The sequence below is a fragment of the Melanerpes formicivorus genome, unplaced genomic scaffold, assembly GCF_026170545.1.
Source record: "Melanerpes formicivorus ecotype bairdi unplaced genomic scaffold, bMelFor1.0.p_v2 SCAF_11, whole genome shotgun sequence".
In the NCBI taxonomy this organism is placed as follows: domain Eukaryota; kingdom Metazoa; phylum Chordata; class Aves; order Piciformes; family Picidae; genus Melanerpes; species Melanerpes formicivorus.
Window position 1 is genome coordinate 6,330,148 of NW_027142363.1, and position 20,297 is coordinate 6,350,444.

Below are 20,297 nucleotides of genomic sequence, written 5' to 3' on the forward strand. Positions count from 1 at the left end.
AACTTCTCTTTCCAGTGAAGAATCAGGATGCCCCCTCCAGGTTTCTGTGCTGTGTTTTAGTGATATCACAGAAGTCCCTTTTCAAATATCTACAGAAATTCATCCATCGTGCCTTTTGTGAGGCAGGGTTATAAGAACTTCGCAGAACTTAAGTTTTATGGTCACCTCTGTTCATTAAACAGAAAACTTGGCTGTTTACTGTCAGAGTGGGCACAGAGGCTTTACCAGTGCTGCCAGGAATAAATCACAGATAGTAGTAAAAATAATATTAGTCCTATATTGTTTGCATCACCACCAAGAGATAACACATCAAGTTGGCTTTTATGATACATGCCTCCAGAACTCAGTCTAAAGAAAAATATCTCAGGAAACACTTCATGAGCACAAAAAAAAAAAAGACCACACTGGATGAAGTGAAGTAAAAACCACTGTCTTGCTGAAGTATTCCTTACTTGAATAAGCATGTGTTTGAAAGAGAAAACCAGCAGAAGATGGGCAAAGTAACAATTCTTTTCAACACAGGTTAGAATCTGCTCATGGTTTATACTACTTGGAGTAGCTCTAAATGAGCAAAGACTGTACCTTCCTCATTATTTGCCTTTGTAATTTTTCTCCACTTCCTCCTTTGTGTCTAACAAGCCCTAAGTGTCGGTTCGGAGTCCCTATCTATACAGCGAGGAAATTTTTCTGCCAAAGTCTCTCAAGAGCAGAGTAAAGTGAAGGAATTTTAAGAAAAAAAGGAATGGGTAACAATATTAACATAAAAATAACCTTCTTTACAGCAATCTTTATAATAATGGGGGTGGGGGGGAATTGCAGATAAAATGTATTGCTAGTACAGGACCTGGGCTAAATCCAAACCAATACCACCTGCTGCTGCTACACAAGTACAAGCAAAGGAGGCTGCAATGGTCAACCTACTCTGTGTTTACAAAGAAATTACTTTAATTATTTTGAATCTCTTCTTTTCTGTTCTCACCTCCAAGATGTGTGTTGGTAGAGGCCTGTGCATCTTCTTCTTTTTTTTTTTAATTTATCTTTTTAATTTTTTATTGCCCCAATAAGACTTTATTTCAGTATTCATAGACTTCATATTCCCATCACTGATAACGGACTGATTGGAGCTAAATTGCGTCCTTCTTTATTCTCCCAAACTCACATGCAGCAGGATATTTGGTTAGTAGTTTTAATTATTACTTTCATGATTTAAGGCCTGGATTATCCCAAATTTATCTGTGCCCAGAAAAAGATGTGTCTGTGAAGCTTCTGGTTCTGTCTCTGGATAGACCAACAGCACCATCATGCTTGTCCCTCTCCTATGATATCTCCTCTTTCTCCTCTTTCTTCTCCTCCTTGCTCTAGGATCTGGAAGCCAGTCAAGCTGGAAGAGGAAGACAAAGAAGAAGCCTTGGGGAGAATCTAGTGTAACAGTTCAGTGCAAGAGCTAACCTGGCTTTTCACCCAACACAACAGGCATCAGTACAGGTTAGGGACTGCTCTGCTGGAAAGCAGCTCCACGGAGAAAGACCTCGGAGTCCTAGTGGACAGCAAGTTCTCCATGGGACAACAATGAGTCCTTGTGGCCAAGAGAGCCAATGGTATCCTGGGATACATCAAAAAAAAGTGTGTCCAGCAGGTCTAGGGAGGTTCTTCTACCTCCCTGGTGAGACCACAACTGGAATACTGTATCCAGTTTTGGGCTCCCAATTCAAGAGAGACAGAGAGCTCCTGGAGAAAATCCAACAGAGAGCCATGAGATTAATTAGGGGACTCTATGAAGAGAGACTGAGAACCCTGAGGCCTTTTAGTCTTGAGAAAAGAAGACTGAGAGGGGATCTCATCAATGTGTATAAACATCTGAGGGGTGGGTGTCAATTGAAGGGGAGCAATCTCTTTTCAGTGGTGTGCACTTACAAGAAAAGAAACAACAAGTTAAATCTTGAACACAGAAGATTTCACCTCAACTTCTTTACAGTGGGAGTGACAGAGCACTGGAACAGGCTGCCCTGAGAGATTGTGGAGTCTCCTTCTCTGGAAATCTTCAAAACCCACATGGATGCATTCCTGTGCAGACTACCCTCGGTGATCCTGCTTTGGCAGGGGGCTTGGACTTGATGATCTCTTGAGGTTCCTTCCACCCTCTAATGTAATGTGATACTGTGATACTGTGAAAAGTGAGAAGAAGAGTAACACACAAAACTCAGGGTTGAGATAAAGAGATAAGAGTTTAATATAACATGAGATATCCTCCACAACACATGATTACCTTAGCTAATAATCTAATTAATCTAATAATCTAATAGTACAATGCAGGTCTAATAACCTAGTAACAATGCAATGCATGATTAACTGAGCTTAGCCTATTTGCAGAAGCAGCAGAGTGAAATACAGGGAAAGCACAGGGTAAAACAGAAAGCCAAAACCAGCAGCTACCCAACTGCTACTCCTTCCACCTACATGCCTGCAGAAGAAAAAAAAGACCACACCCAAGAAACTGGAACCCAGAAGCAGCAACTGGAACAGGAAGCCTCCCATGTTGCAATCTAAACTCCAAGCCCCATAAGATTTTGCTCCAGTTAGCCCTGTCATTTTTGAAGCTGGCATGAGTGTGGCATGACATGAATAACAGCAGCAGGTTCAACTCAATCCATGACAGATGGCTTGTTTCAGGATACTAAGACAGTTCCTTAATTTAACTGATGAAATGGGAGCTGAACTCATAAAGTTTAACTTTTAGCATATGTGAATTAACAGTCTTTCCCCCACACTCCTTGTATGTCTGAGCTCTTAAAATTGTAATCTTCATGTATGCATGCAGTGTGTGCTGTTACAGGGACAGACCATTTTGAGTTTTATTCTCTACCCTGATTATTTTGGGGGTGTTTAACTCAAACATTCCTTTGGAGCTTCTGCAAGCAATACAAAATTGCTTTCTGTTAAAACTGAAACAAAATGTGTATGAAGGGGGTGCAATCTGAGCACGATACATTGTTCCAGGCAGCAGCAATGAAAAAGCGACATGTCGTTTACTGCAGCATAATGTAAGTGGCTAGTGCCTGTAGTATCCATTGAGTTTGTAGTTATTCAAGTAGTGTCAAGGATACTTTATCTGAAAACAAATTTGAAAGGCAAAAGAGGAGAGTGAGAATGAATAAAAGACTCTGGAGAGGGAGGGAAAAGGCTGACAAAAGCTAGGGCAGGGAAATGGGAGCTGAGGATGTACACAAAGGGAAAAGAGGCAGAAGAAGATGGCTGACAAGGAAAAGAAAGAAGAAATAACAGAATTTATATCTATATGTGTGTGTGTGTGAATGTTTTTAATAGCTTTTGACATATTATGTTAAATTCTGATGATGTAGTCTGCATGTAAACAGAAGCAGGAGTGGTGGAGTCACCATCCCTGGAGGTGTTCAAGAGGGGATTGGATGTGGAACTTGGTGCCATGGTTTAGCAGTCATGAGGTCTTGGGTGACAGGTTGGAGTTGATGATCTCTGAGGTCTTTTCCAACCTTATTGATTCTATGATTCTGTGATTAAGCCAAATAGAGAATGGTGCAATGAACACCAAAAAATATCAGCTGATACATATTTTTGGGATAAATTTACAAAATGCAATTTTTTTTCATAGAAAAAGTGAGGTCAGGCAAGGTTTATTAGCATTCATTTGAAATAAGTAGTAAGGAGTCTCTCTATATTTTTTGAGAGATTTTTATTTCAAGATGACAAATCCTTCTCCCAGTGTATTGTTCTCCCCCTAATACCACTGCCTTATTTCACTCACTCCCTTCTAGATTTTTGACACTGTCTCAGAGGATGCTGTTTCTTCTTTGCTTCTGACAGCTAGTTTCAGTGGAGGATCCCAGGCAATTAATTCAACAGGCTTATTAGTTCATATTCTAACCAGAACTAACTTTGCATGTTGTTAACTAGCAGGCAGATATGTCAATCAGGGCATGCAAGTGAAGTTTAGAATTCTCTCCTGAGTAGAATAGAATAAACCAGGTTGGAAGAGACCTTCAAGATCATCGCGTCCAACCTATCATCCAACACCACCTAATCAACTAAACCATGCAACCAAGCACCCTGTCAAGTCTCCTCCTGAGCACCCCCCGTGATGGTGACACCACCACCTCCCTGGGCAGCCCATTCCAATGGGCAATCACTCTCTCTGTATAAAACTTCCTCCTAACCTCCAGCCTAAACCTCTCCGGGTGCAGCTTGAGACTGTGTCCTCTTGTTCAGTGAAAAAGTCCTGAAGGTGAAGAAAAGTATGAAAGTATTACAGGGTTTGCTACAAATAGTGGCAGGGAGCCCCTACTGAACTGGCAGTCACTGATATTTTTTTTTGCTCCATGAACCCTATTTTAAATGTTTTATATGAGACAAGTCTTGTATCCATGTTCTCTGCTTTCCTAGTTATGGGAACTTGTTCTTGAGGTGATGATTTTAGAGCTCTTTGTACATATTAGCCATTAATTCAACGGATCAGAAAATAAACATGCATGTATACTCTTTCCTGTTATATTCTAGGAGAGTTTTAGTCTGGGATATGTTGGTGTAATCTAATTTTATCTATGAGATTACATTGAAAATCCTCTCTCCTATATTGTTGGTGCCACCGGTTATCAATCATATGGAATGGAATGGAATGGAATGGGATGGGATGGGATGGAATGGAATGGAATGGAATGGAATGGAATGGAATGGAATGGAATAGAATAGAATAGAATAGAATAGAATAGAATAGAATAGAATAGAATAGAATAGAATAGAATAGACCAGACCAGACCAGACCAGACCGGAAAAGACCTTCGAGATCATTGAGTCCAACCTATCACCCAACACCATCTAGTCAGCTAAGCTATGGCACTAAGTGCCTCATCCAGTCTCCTCTTAAACACCTCCAGTGAAGGTGACTCCACCACCTCCCTGGGCAGACCAAGCAAGTAGTTACTTAAAATGTGGAAGTTAACTAATTTTGTATTTTTTGTACCTTTGATCCTAACTCTATCCTGTTGTAAGATGGCAAGGAGGCTTTACATCAGTACTAAGTCCTGAAAATCAGTCTTGTGCATAGTCTCCTATAGGAAATACACATTCTTTTGAACCCCAGGTTTAGAATCCCCTGGCATTCTAGGAGTTAAATTATTAATAGGTATCCTGCCAAGCATTAATCTTTTACTCAGTATTGTATGAGATGGAGAAGCTAGCAAATAATTGCTGTAGCTGCTGTTAAAATACATAAGCCTTCCAAAAGACACATTTCTTCAAGTGAATTAAGGCTTTTGTGCATTGTAGCACCCATCTGTATCCTTAGGTCTGTGAGCAATGGTTAGTACAGAACTAACTAAGTGTTTTTATCAGGTGATGTGCCTTGGGATTTACATTGGGGGTTGCAAGTATTTTTTACTGTTCCTGCAAAGCGAAGATCATATGATGATGGGTCATGAGAATCTTGTTTTGCAGGGCTAGAAGTAGAAATAAGTACCCAGTTCATGAAACAGTCATATAAGTTATTGATCAGTTGCTAAAGGAAGAGACTTGCCAGGAAGAGACTGGATGGGGTGCTTGGTGCCGTGGTTTAGTTGACTAGATAGTGTTGGATGATAGGTTGGACTCCATGATTTCAAAGGTCTCTTCCAATCTGGTTAATTCTATTCTATTCTATTCTATTCTATTCTATTCTATTCTATTCTATTCTATTCTATTCTATTCTATTCTATTTCTATTTCTATTTCTATTTCTATTTCTGTCCAGTCTACTCTACTCCATTCCATTCCATTCCATTCCATTCCATTCCATTCCATTCCATTCCATTCCATTCCATTCCATTCCATTCCATTCCATAAGACTGTCCATGGCAAGAAAAAGACCTTGTCTTGGCTCTACTGGATAAATTGACTACTTTCTTTCAATTAATTTCATTTTGGCTGTCTTTTGTGACCATTTAAAACCTCAGGAAGAATAATAAAAGTAAAGGAAAGAATATCTGTTACCTGAAAGTTATACCTTGAAATGCAGTTTAGGTAAAATAATTGTTAAGTGAATTCCAGGACTGAGATTCAGAGACAGAAGCAATTGACCCTCATTTGTGCATGTAAAACTTAAGGGTTTAGGGGGATGGTTTTGTTGGGTTCTTTTCCTCCTTAATGGATGCACATTCTGTAAAATGCCAACTTTACAAAGGAAACTGGAGGTGATTATCTCTTTAGAGCTTCTCTAAGTTTTTGTAGGTTTGGTCTGCATGTCAGAAATAATTTTGATGAATGGGAGCGAGTTAGGTTGCTGTATTTCTTTGCCAGTGCTCCTTCTTGGGCTTACCTAAACATTCCCATGCTGCCTCAGCCTGCTGCAAACTGAACACGAACTGCTTGTAGATCCAATACACTGGAGTACATCAGCTTTTAACCTTCTTTCTGGGTCTATGTTTCATACTCAAGGAAAAGAAGAAACTGATTATAAAATTACCTTTTGTTGATGTAGTTTTGTTTTGATTTTTTAAGATGAATAGAATAGAATAGAATAGAATAGAATAGAATAGACCAGACCAGGTTGGAAGAGACCTTCAAAGATCATCGCGTCCAACCCATCAACCAATCCAACTCACCTAAACAACTAAGCCATGGCACCAAGCCCCCCATCAAGTCTCCTCCTGAACACCTCCAATGATGGTGACTCCACCACCTCCCCGGGCAGCCCATTCCAATGGGTATTTGAATAGTATTTGAAGCTCCTCTTGAGTTTTAGAATTTGAGAATTCTTTAGTGGGGAGAGTGAATCTAAATTAAGCAATAAAATCAGAGGGCTATGTTATTGGCATTAGGCATGGAGATTGAGATTTTTCAGATCATTTTAGGCAACTGAGGTATACAGCCCTTGTAAAATGTAATGGAAATTGTGTAGTTGCAGCTCTGGCACTGTTCTGAAAGTCTCTGTTGTAGTGACTTTGTGACAGCATTTTGAAGCAGTTTTGCAATACTTTTGTATCCTTTCCCTGTGCAGACTTTTTCTTTGCAAGTTTTGGTTGGTTCCAACTATTCCATAGCCTTCTACAGTCAGAGTCAGGATTAAAATTATGTAATTTCTGAAATACTGTGGCTTTAATAAAGCACAGGGGGGTGGAACACAGAACAAGGTCATGGCTTGGATTAACCATGATTTTGATAGATTAAGTGTTTTTGAGCAGTCTGAGCCTCTCTGGAATGGATACTACAGAAACTGTCTGGGGTTTGGAATAGGTCATTCTTTTTCTACAACTTTCTTTCTGGTCTGCTTTTTCCTGTCATTTTCTCCTTCGTATCAGAGAAGACTACCTGACTTGTTTATGTAAACCTGATGATAGAATTTGGGCAAACAGTAAGGTAAGGAAATCACTGTGTTCTTAACTCTAGAAGAAAGGTGAATATAATCCATATTTCAAGCAAGACTGTCTTTAATAACTGTTCTACAGAGGCAAGGGATGTTGGCCAGACAGAAAGCAACATTCATGAAGAACCAGAAAGTGGATAAAGTATATTCAGTCCTTTCAGACTTATTTGTGCAAAAGCTAGCTTAAATGGAAAACAGAAACTACATATTACTGTATAATTTTTTAATGGTCATAGTTTAGCCAACTCCCTAAGGACAAAATACTTAAAGAAAATAATCAACTAAAGAAATAAAATGAAGGAACAAAAAATTAGTCTCAAGCGCTCTTTAAAGCAATCTTGAAGACTATCCAGAAAGTACATCTGCTGTGGGATGATGGAAAACTACATGATAAGCAAGCAAATAGCTTTGCCACTGGCATGAAAGAGTACATTTTCAGATAGTCAAGATAAAGTTGTGAAACACAATAGTACTTACCTCTTGCATCTGCAGAACTTAGTGCTTTACAGGATAAAAGAAAGAACAACCAAAATTCTTTTTAGGATGGAGAAAGCCAATGCAGAGGCACAACTTATTCAAGGTTGTGTGTGGCTTAAAATGGTGCCTTGTTTGATAGGTCATGTATTTCCATACATTTACCAATTTTTTAACAGTTAAAGGACCCATGGATAGAGAACAAACAACTGTTTTGCTTTCTTCCATCATAAAGCTGTGCAAAATTATTAGGAGTATAATGGAACAGAGCTGGCATTACCTGATTAGTAGTTTTCTGTTGTATAGAAACAGCCCAATACCTGTTTACACTCTTTTAACACAGTGACAGTAAGATTAGTTCAATGTGTGAGTGGTGAATATTTAAAGCTGGGAATTCAGACAGTGGAAGGAGTCATGGGAGGCAAAGAGTTAGCATGGCTATGTGTGTGTGATACTGTCCCAGCCTATTGTCTCAGAGGATAACTAAGGTACCTTGAGACCCTGTCAACACTAACCCTGACAACTAAACCATGGCTCCAAGTGCCACGTCCAAGTCTTTCTTGAACCCCTCTAGAGACAGGGATGCCACCACCTCCCTGAGCAGCACATTCCAATGAATATACCTGCAATTGAGACTAGTTTCCTGCTCATGCTGTGTGCCAAACTTCCTGCATGGTACTGGGCTTCGTGACCTGCCTTCAAGTGCTCCCACTCAGCGTGGACACAGAAGACTTCCACTGCTGACACTGCATCATGAACCCAGGGCATCCTCAATATAGGGAAGCTCATAAGGCCCACAGCTGCAGTGTACCTCTCTTGTCCTGACTGCCTGTTGTCAGAGCCAGAGGGATGAGTATGCACTATTTTGAATAGTATGCTGACATACACTGAATGGAAGCTATCCTCTCAATCAGTAGCATTGGTATATATGAAATAACATATACTGTTGAACTGGAGAACATATTTCTGGAGTCCATGGACCAAATCTCTAGCATGCAGGGAGGTATGGATTTAGGTCTACTCACCTTTGATAAACGTTGACGTGCTAAAGAGCACAAATAAAGAAGTGTTAAGTTGATGAGAACAAAGTTATAAAGCAACCAACATTACATCAAATTACTTCTTTTATTTTCTATACATGTTTAAGGACCTAGGTAATTCAAAGTGTTTGTTTTGTTCACACAGTTGTATAAAAAGCCACGTTTCAGGCAAAAACAAAAAACCCAAAACAAACCAGACCCATAGTCTTGCCTGTCTCCCCTATCCCAACCCCTGCACTGAAACTGCATCAGTCCAGCTCTGGAAGAAATATGTATCTGAGGAACAATATTCAGACTAAACTAAATGACCACTAATTTAAATACCCTCTGTGTCATTCTGGGGACTGAATCTTTCTTAAGAGCAGCTACACTGGAGGTGATAGCATGGATTATGTGACCATAAAATCAGTGTAAATGGGATCAGAAGCAGATCCATTAACTCAAATTAGGGAGTGTAGCATGATCTTATTTCATTGCACTGTACACAGGCGGTACGGCTGTTATTCCAAGTGACAGACCTTTGTTTTCCAGCACTTAATTTGCACATAGAATTAATGATAATGCATCCAAGAGACGACATTGCTAACACACAGCATTATCGTAGCTCACTCTATCCCCAGCTTCTGCTCTGAAAATGATTCCAGAAAGGGAAAGAAATGGCATTTTCTGCCTTCTATAGTGAGACATTTCAGCCCACTGTGTTGAAAATAGAGATTATTGTTTACTTTTCACAGTAGTGTAAACCTTTTTCAGTGGATTGCACATTTCTATCAGGGTATAACATTTACTTCTACTGGAAGTAGGAAAATTCTGTAAGAAAGATTTTTGCCTGTCTGTTAAACCTTTCATTAGCTTACTAACCCTCAAGGTTTAATAGCTGGTAGACATCTGTAGGCAAAAGTAAGAGAAACGAGTCCATCAAGGAACTGTATCATGCTTCCAACATGTGGCAACGTGAGTGCCTCTTCACCATCTGTTATTTTTGTGAGGATTTTATTATGTAAGTTACAGTACACACTGTGCTCTAAACAAAGGAAAATTATTCCCCTTACAGCATGTTGAGACTGCCAGGCTTCTGTGTCAGACCCGAAAAACAAATAATGAAAACAACAGAGAAGTGACAGACAGAGTATCTTGGGGTTTTCTACTTGTCCTCCCAAAAAGGATCAAGTATCTTTAGGATACTGCTTTTTTCCCTACATGTATTATGATGCATAAAGACAGGTAATTGATGAAACATCTACAAGTAGAAAGATGAAATTAAATCAAGGTGAGGTTCGAAGGCTTAAATTAGATTGAAAAGGCAATCCTGCCGAACTGTGGTGTCCTAAAACTCTCTGGTCTCACTGAGAGCCAAAACCATGAAGCAGGGCCCTAAATCATCTGCAACAGACAGAAAGTGTCATTGTGGGATAGAATTGAAAGTACGTACTCTGCCCTGCATCCTGGTTTAAAATTTTCCAGTAAATTACCAATTTAAATTGAAATGTAATTATCTTAACTGGCATGTTTTTGGCAGCTGTGGTGGAAAAAATAAAATCCCTATGGTACACTGGATTAAATAAAAACCTATAGGAGTTCTAACAATAGCCTTTAATCAAAGTCTGCAAAGACAAAGGTTTTCAGCTAATCTATGCCAAGCCATGTTGGACAGCATGGCATTGCCTAGAGCATCCTTCTGGTGGCATTTAAAGCACCTGGTGCCTCAGGAAAAAAAAAAAACATTATTAATTGTATCCAAGGCTGTAAACTCTCTGTTTTCCTTAAAACTATCTCCCAACCAACAATAGCTGCCCTGACAGCAGGATAATATTTTATGGGAAAGAAAACGCACCGCTATCTTTATTCATTTATTATAACGCGCAACACCCCAGTGCCTTATCTGTACACACAGTCTCATGGTGATTTAATCTAATTAAACTATTGTTTTATGTATTGATGAAACAAAGCTCAATTTGATAATTGGAATGGGTATGCACTGGGGATTGCTATTCCAGTATCACAGTATCGCTAAGGTTGGAAGAGACTTCGAGGATCATTGAGTCCAACCTGTCACCACAGACCTCATGACTAAACCATGGCACCAAGTGCCACGTCCAATCTTCTCTTGAACACCTCCAGGGATGGTGACTCCATCACCTCCCTGGGCAGCACATTCCAATGACTAATGACTCTCTCAGTGAAGAACTTCCTCCTCACCTCCAGCCTAAACTTCCCCTGGTGCAGCTTGAGACTGTCCAAGTGAAAACAGAAAACTGAAGTCAGTGCCAGGCTTGATCAAAGCAACGTTTTAAAGGCACTTGGCTTCTTACTGCGTTACCTTTGTGTGATTTCATACACTTGTATTATTCAGCTTATCCTCACTTAATTGTGATTAAGTGTTGAACTTTACAGATAGTCAACTGCTGCCGATGTTGTATTGATTAGTTGTTTTTATTAATGTGTTAAATTTTGTGGTTGCAACAGGAGCATATTTTGTCATAGAGCAGGTAATAGCAGGAGAACTCTGCCATAAAGCTATCAAGCAGCCCAGATTTAGCAGCTATTCCTTTACTTTCAATTTATCTTCTTTGGTTTTGACCTGTTTATTAATTTACATATAATTTTCTCAAGGACACATCTGAAGTGGTTTCATACTAAAAGAAAAACCTGTGTTACTTTTTAAAGGGTAACAACACACAAACAGAATACCCTGACCATTTTACACCTGCAAGCACAAGTATTACAGCTGGCTGGGGTTTTTTAAATATTTTTTTCTCCCTATTTTCCTTTTAATTTGGAGGTCCTTAAAATCAAAACCTATCATTTCTGTCAGTGGCTGTTTTCAAGTTTTACTTGCAGAATTAGAAATCAATAGCTATCATAATATGATTCCCCAAGTTGAACAATTAGGGAATGAGGGGTTTGGAGCACAAGCCCTGTGAGGAGAGGCTGAGGGAGCTGGGGTTGCTTAGCCTGGAGAGGAGGAGGCTCAGAGGAAGCCTTATTGCTGTCTACAACTACCTGAAGGGAGGTTGTAGACAGGTGGGGATTGGTCACTTCTCCTGGGTGGCCAGCACCAGAACAAGAGGACACAGTCTCAGGCTGCACCAGGGGAAGCTCAGGCTGGATGTTAGGAAGAAGTTCGTCATAGAAAGAGATACTGGCCATTGGAATGGGCTGCCCAGGGAGGTGGTGGAGTCACCATCACTGGAGGTGTTTAGGAAGAGGCTGGATGGGGTGCTTGGTGCTATGGTTTAGTTGATTAGATAGTGTTGGACGATAGGGTGGACTCGATCTCAAAGGTCTTTTCCAATCTGGTTAATTCTATTCTATTTTAATTCTGTTCAAGTTTGCAAATGTGACATAAACTTGCTTACATCATTGTAGGCATCAGAAACAGTTAAACAAAACAAAAATGAAAGTAAAATATTGATGAATGTTACTGTGTTGTGATTTTTCCCCTCAGTACATGGTTAAAATCCAGGCATTGTTTGAAGAGAATTTTTTACATAGACAATCATCAAAACCGTCTAACAGATCTTTGTGATGTGAAATGGCACAGAAAGTTAGGAACAAATATGAAAGATATTATTTTTCATCAGACTTTCTAAATCGCTTCTTACTTCATACACATTTCTGAATCCATCCTCCTGTTATTCTGTGGACAGTGATGCTTTCATGTCATGGATAAGGCTTTTAATTTTGTGTTTAATTTGCTGCTATTTGAAGTTTGTTATTCTTTCCACAGTGATCGGTGTGGTTGTTGATTCCTTTCTTATATAGGACTGAATTAAACTAGAACCGTAGAGTTGCTGCCATTCCTCCACCATACAGCACTGTGTGAATCACATATATGCATATTCATAGTTAGTCCACAGTCTGAAATTTAGAAGAGGTCCATTCAAACAGGAATGTCAACATCCTTTTTCTTGAGGTACAGCATTATATGTAACAATATTTAATGAGTCCAATGTAACATACTTTTCCCCCCCTACCACTTTCTGAATGTAAACTAATGGAGAACAGTTATGTATTAAACACTCTGCATAGATGAAATCTGGAAATTAAGTTATTAATATCCCATCTGATGTTTTACCCAGTCATCCATTTTCTGTTTTTCAGAGGGTTTAGGCACTTGGGAAGGAGCCCTGCTTGCACAAGACTAGATGATTTAAACAGGAGCTGAAAAACAGCAGAAAAATCACCCCCCACTTCTAACTACAGCCACTGTAGCGGGACTTCAGCTCACAGGGACTTGAGCTTTGCAACCACCCCTGAAGGTCAACAGAGAGAGGGCACAGCCACCACTCCACAGAAGCCTGGCTGCAGAAGTGGGCTTCTGGAGCCCCTCAACACTGTTGGAATGGTGAGAGTGAGATGCCAGTAGACATCTCGTAAGCTCTGCAGGATGCTAAGCTCAACACCAGCTGTCAGAAATGCCTTCCAAAGCCTTTGGTCAAACAACAGGGGGTCTTAGAAGGTGTTAAAAGTATTGGCCAGCCTTCTAACCTAGTGTTATGGAGCACCCTCTCAGAAGAAAATACTCTGCTCCTGGATTTTGGACTCCAGGGAAACCATTCTGAGCAAAATGCCATAATGTTCACAAGACCTGTGTAGTGAGCACATTGTGTTGGCAGCAGAAAAAAAGGAATGCTTTCATCATCAGAACAAAGTGGGCCTAAAGTTTTTATAAACTAAAGGCAAATTATTCCCTGAGGTGCATGAGGGGCCACTTCCACTATAATCAGTCTTATGAATGCGAAGGCAGAACAGAACCTTGACTGTCTGTATCTAGACTTCAGCAGGCCATTTGTTTGTGTCGGGAATTGTATTGTTGCTCTGGTTTTCCATAAAGAGATGTTCACTGAGGCATCACATTGATATTTTTGAAGTATGTTCCCCATTTTCAAAGGAACAAATTTATCAGCAAAGAATTGAAATGCCTAGCTTTTTCAGTATGCTATCAAGATTTCACATCACACTGCTGTACAAGTACATTCATTTTTCACCTGCGGGATGTAATGGGAATGAGTTTAGCAAATGAAAGCATGTTAACAAGGAGGTGATTGGGCCAAACCTTATTGCTTCCTCTTAGGAAATAAAGAAGCCCTGAAAAACAAAAAACTCAGCTTGTTTTCATTACTCAGAGATCAGAACTCATCCCCAAATGATATAGTGAAGGACAATGTTGGCAATAGATTTCATTAAAGTTGAGCTTCCACTCTTCATCTCACCTGTACCTGGATTGACTGCTGCCTGAAGGAGTTTAGTCCTCAGGCATCTCTTACCTTATTGTCTTTAAGATGAATCATTGTTGAAAGTCTTGTCAGGCTTTCAGCTATGAGTCCTCTACTGTGCAGACCATTTGCAGGTATTTGAAGTTTTTTGGTGTTTCTGTAAAGTATAACCTTTAGCAATCACCTTTGGACATTCCACTGATTATGTTCACAAAATCTGAGAAGGGCTGCTGTTCTGGCTGTTCCACATGGTTTATGACCCCAAGAGCTTAAAGGCATGCTGCAGTACCAGGGAGCCAATTAGGCTTATTCCCTGGACACTGAATCTCCAGCATTACTCACTAACATGGCACAGGACACAGTGGCTGAAGGTATACAGATACTCTGCAGCATGATTATTCTTCTGGGATGTAGGGGGAAAAATGGATGGGTGAGCCCAGTCTGGCTCTTTGATGACAGGCCAATGGAAATAATAGCTTGCTTTTTTTTTTTGTTTGTTTTTAATTTTTTTCAGTGCTTCTCAGAAGAAAAAGCAAGGCTGGAGCCAAAAGGATGAAAGGAGGGAAATTTATCCATGGAGCATTTTACGTCTAGGATCAAGACCTTTTGGAGGATTTAAGTAAATACAAATGAAACATCTGACAGCTACAACAGCTATTGGGGGACAGAGGAAGAAAAGTAGAGGGGAGAGAGAAAAATAACCATATTCAAGGAAGGTGATGCTGTCTGGGAAAAAATGTCTCATACAGTCTGGCATCTAGCTCTTAACAGCACTTGCCAGCCTGTGAGTTCATTTGAGGTTTATAGCAAGTTACAAGAAGAATAAAAAGTTAATCATGTGCAGAGTCTTGGTGCTGTATTCTTGCCATCCATTTTCAATAGCAGTAATAACATACAGACTGGGAAGTGATTATAGAATGGCACATGCTGCTTTCTACTGGACTTTGCAATTGTATTTCCATCTAAAGCTAATTTTTATGTCTTTCATCCAAATTTAAGAAAACAAGATTGTGTGAGGTCCAAAACCACTATACACAGGCTGGATCTGAGTTCAGATTTCTCTGTCAGTTTTCATTGGAGCTAAACATTGGGACTTTTCACCTAATATCCAAAGCCATAACAATATTTTATTGTGCCTCATAAACACAAACAGCAATAAGATGAAATGTGGGGAAACTCTATGTTGAAGGTAAATGCTCAACAAAAGACTTAACTACATGGTATAGCCTGTATCTTCTTAACAAATCACCAAAGTTTCTCTTAACAATTCTTGGGATTTAGAGATGAGATCTGTTGAAATGATGTCTGAGACTGGATGTAGCACTCCAGACTAAAGATTAACTTAATTCCCTTTTTAAGAGCTGCAAAGTCTATTTTCTTCTTGATTTCTGTTGCTGTTGTTGTTTTTACTTTGTTTGAATGGTTTTTTAAAGTTATAACCATGGACTTTACAGTCATCAGCTGAGATACAAGATCTTAGTATCATAGTATCAGTAAGGGTTGGAAGGGACCACAAGGATCATCTAGTTCCAACCCTCCTGCCATGGGCAGGGACACCCCACACTAGATCAGGCTGGACAGAGCCTCGTCCAGCCTGCTCTTAAACACCTCCAGGGACGGTGACCCAACCACCTCCCTGGACAACCCATTCCAGGGCTTCACCACTCTCATGGTGAAGAACCTCCTCCTCATGTCCAGCCTGAATCTCCCCACCTCCAGCTTCATTCCATTCCCCCTAGTCCTATCACTACCTGAGAACTCCCTCCCCAGCCTTCTTGTAGGCCCAATTCAGCAAAATTCATCATTAATTCATCAAAAATTATCATCACTACTTACAATAAAGAAGTAAGCTTCTCAGTAATAATCCTTGCTATAGAAAGCTTTTTTTTTCCCAGTGGCTAGCTAATACCTTTTCCTTTCTCTTCCTGAAGTATATTTTGAGTGTCAATCACTTCCTTGAAAGTCTGAATTTTTCTGGATGTAAACTTGATAGATGTTTTTGTTCTTGGCTCCCACACCATACGAATGGTGTGGCAAATTTTACCCATGACAAACCTGTGCCTTTAACTACATTTAGTATTTTTACTGGCATGTTAGTATGCATCTGAGTTATCCTGACATGTTGTAAGCACAATGGACCTCAGGTATATAACAACAGCATGTAAAGATTTTTTTTTTTAATGTAAACCACTTGCAATTCAGTGAAAGCTTGCTGTGAATCCGTGGTCCTGCTTATTAAAGGCGACATTTAGCAACTCTAGTCCACAAATAAATGCTGCCTTTAGGGGAAAACAGAGAAATTGATTTCAGAAAACATACTGCCTTCTCTCTTCTTTCCTTCTTGTCATTTTTCCTTTGTTTGATATCAGTTTCTTGTGCACTGCTTTCCTTATTTATCAAAGTGTGGCAGTTTGGGCTGGGTGCCTGCTGCTGCTGCCATATGGGGTGCACCTCTGGTGCCCTGGGTGTCCAGCCCAGTGGGTGGACACAGGAAGCTGCATATTTCATACCTATAATGTCCTGCTCTCTATAAATCCATCTGCAAGGTCTCACACTTCCTCTTTCTTCCCTCACCGCTCCCGTGGGAGATGCTCCCTATCTGGTAATGGAAGGGGAGTGATCTCTAGGCCTCTTGGGCCTGGCTAGGTCTAAAACCAAGAGGAGAAGGGGGAAGGGCAATGTCAGATCTGGCCAGCTGAGATTAGCTTAACAATGGAGGGGGGGAAAGAAAGAGCCTTGGGTGTTTTGGGTGTACGCTCAGGCAGGGAGAAGGGAAATGCTGGGAGGTTTCTGGGTATGCTTTGGGATCTCTTTCGTCACTGCTTGTAGCTCTCTGTAAAATACTCACTGCTTTTCCATTTAAACCTTCCTTCACTTCTGCAATCTGTTTGTCTGAGTCTCATTTTTCTGCCCCGGTGGGAGGCAAGGGAGGATCTGCCTTCAAACTGGGACACAAAGTTACTCATTTATGGCCTGTTGATGCACAATGGTTCTTTGATCTTAGAACTGGTACTTGGCTGCTAGTGAAAAAGACGAGAAGCAAAAGCGTGATGGATTTTCACAGAGTAGGACAAGAGATAGAGCTGTGTCTAAGTGAGAAACTTAGGCAGGTGAAGAAAGGTTAGGCTGCAGAAAAGTTGGATAAAAACATTGCTTTTGGTAGGTAGTATGGTATGAATGATTGTTTAAAATAGTTATTAAGATTGGTTTACACTCACTTCAAATTGTCCAGCATTTTCTCTACACAAACTAGTGAAGATTTTTTGATTGTTTTATTATTATCATAGAATCATAGAATTAATAAGGTTGGAAGAGACCTGGCCTGCCTCTTCCCTATAGTTTCTTATTTCCTTCTTTTCAGTGTTATGCTAGACACAGGAGAAAAAGTTTTCCACTTATTCTGATTGGAAAAGTTTTCTCAAAAGGCTAGGTTTTAACCTTGGGTTGTTTGTTCAGAATTGGTTCAATTGCCTTCTTTAAGATAGCACAAAATTTGTTTAACAGTGCAAATATCTGGCTAACCTAAGTTTGCTGAGATTTCCGGACACATCTAGTACTGTTTGAATAGATCTACCTTATTTATCTGCATGGAGATTGTACCAACCATGCTGCAGTACTACTTTGCACTACAAATTCCAAGCCTGTAGGTACCAGCATGCTCAGATTCCAAAAAAGAATAGACTAGACTAGAATAGAATTAACCAGGTTGGAAAAGACCTTAGAGATCCTCAAGTCCAACCTATAATCCAACACCAGCTAATCAATTAAACCATGTCACCAGGCACTCCATCCAGTCTCTTCCTAAACACCTCCAGTGATGCTGACTCCACCACCTACCCAGGCAGCCCATTCCAATGACCAATCACTCTTTCTGTGATGAACTTCTTCCTAACATCCAGCCTAAACCTCCCCTGGTGCAGCTTGAGACTGTGTCCTCTTGTTCTGGTGCTGGTTGCCTGGGAGTTGATTGATACTTTGAGTCTCAACAGAGAAGGCAGGGGGAGAGAGGGCATTAAGATTCCGTGTGAGAATTTATTTTCTTCAGCATGCTCACTAAAACTTTTAAAACCTACATCTTAATGCTTTTCTCCCCTCCTCCCAGGAAACTTTATGTTTGAAAAACAGCCTGAAGGCCTAGTACCAATTTAATAAGAGTGCAAGAATGTCACCATCTTTCCTGATGAACTTTCATCTCAGAGTTGTGTCTCATTCTTTTAAATGAGGAGGAAGTTCCTCTCTCACAGCCCCTCATGCTGAGTCCCATGTTGGCTATCATGTAACGCCTATGATTTGGACGTATGCTTGATTTTACATCCATCTAAACAACACTTGTCAGTTGCTGTCTTAATGCTATTGTGGCTAGTTCTAAAGTTAAACCATATGGATATCTTTGTAATTACTAGTAGGAATACTGTAGATATGATTTTACTTATTTGAACTTGTCAAAATGCTGGAAGCAGAGCTCAATGTCAAATAGATGAGCTGATTAACTGCTTCTGTTTTCTCTCTTAAAAGACTGGTTATATCAGTAAGAAATATTGAAAACATGACTTTAAAAAGAAGTAATTTCTAGGGAGCCAGATAAAAGGGAAGTACAACTTGTGTTGTGCCTCTGAAATGTTGACTGATAGATGAGGTGAGCTGAGGAATTACAGTGAGAAAGGTAGCAGGAAAAAGACATCTAGTACACATGCTCCTCAGCCTGGATTTGTACAACCTAGCTGCCAATTTAATAAATGACCAACATTTTTCTATGTTAGAATGTTGCCATGAAAGTATTATGCCAGTGGCATCCTGGCCTGTATCAGGAATAGTGTGGCCAGTAGGAGCAGGAAGTCATTCTGCCCCTGTACTCTGCACTGGTTAGGCCACACCTTGAGTCCTGTGTCCAGTTCTGCGTCCCTCAGTTTAGGAAGGATGCTGACTTGCTGGAACACGACCTGAGATGGGCAACAAAGCTGGTGCGGGGTTTGGAGCACAAGCCCTATGAGGAGGGGCTGAGGGAGCTGGGGTTGCTTAGCCTGGAGAAGACAAGGCTCAGAGAAGACCTTCTTGCTCTCTACAACTACCTGAAAGGATGTTGTGGCCAGGTGGGGGTTGGTCTCTTCTCCCAGACAACCAGCACCAGAACAAGAGGACACAGCCTTAAACTGAGCCAGGGGAGGTTTAGACAGGATGTTAGGAAGAAGTTCTTCATAGAAAGAGTGATTGGCCATTGGAATGGGATACCCAGGGAGGTGGTGGAGTTGTTTAGAAAGAGGCTGGATGGGGCTCTTAGTGCCATGGTTTAGTTGATTAGACAGTGTCGGTGACAGGTTGGACTTGATGATCTCAAAGGTCTTTTCCAACCTTGTCTATTCTATTCTATTCTATTCTATTCTATTCTATTCTATTCTATTCTATTCTATTCTATTCTATTCTATTCTATTCTATTCTATTCTATTCTATTCTATCCTATTCCATCCTATCCTATCCTATCCTGCTTCAATACAATAGTAAAATACTCTACAGCCATGTATGTGTGATACACATATTCATTTTTTCTGCAGCCACAAAATATGTTGAATAATTCACCTTCTGTAATTTATCTTGTTAAAAGATAGACTGACTTTATTGCATTAATGGATGTACAGGAAATTTATAAATGTAAGATACTGAAACTATTTATTTATGATTTTTAACTTTTCCTGAAACTGTTAGTGTCATGGCAGTGTGCAAAGAGTAATATTCTTGGACTTCCTGAGGCCTTATCCAGCAGAGTTGTCAAATTAAACTGGGACATTTTGTAAACGTATCTTTAATAAATACACATGTCTGTCATGCTTCCCTACTCGTTCTTATAAATCAGACTGTATCTAGCTGTCACATATTCTCAACCCAGTTGTCCTAATCTGTCAAGGAAAAATTACAGCATCTAGGCTCAACATTCTTCTCTGAAAATATTTATTTATACCAGTGACATGTCAAGGACACACAATTTTTTAATTCCCCACACCCTCCCAGCAACAAAAACATTACCAACCAGCTCAGATCTCTGCTAGGAAAGCAGTGGTTAATATGTAAAAAGATTTTATAATGGATGAACACACTACCCAGGCTACCCAGGTAGCCTTTTTAAAAATTGGTGAATAAAATTGGCAAATGCCAGATATTGAACATTCAGGCTTGTCTTATGCAGTATACAAGAGTAATTCTA

At 40.0% G+C, this 20,297-nt stretch overlaps 1 long non-coding RNA gene across 1 annotated transcript; it reads left to right on the forward strand.

Moving 5' to 3' along the window:
• Positions 1–7,193: 7,193 nt before the first annotated feature.
• Positions 7,194–19,923, forward strand: LOC137444292 (uncharacterized). Its single transcript, XR_010988114.1, has 3 exons — positions 7,194–7,361; positions 12,987–13,230; positions 14,616–19,923. It is a non-coding gene; the product is annotated as an uncharacterized lncRNA (long non-coding RNA).
• The last annotated feature ends 374 nt before the right edge of the window (positions 19,924–20,297 follow it).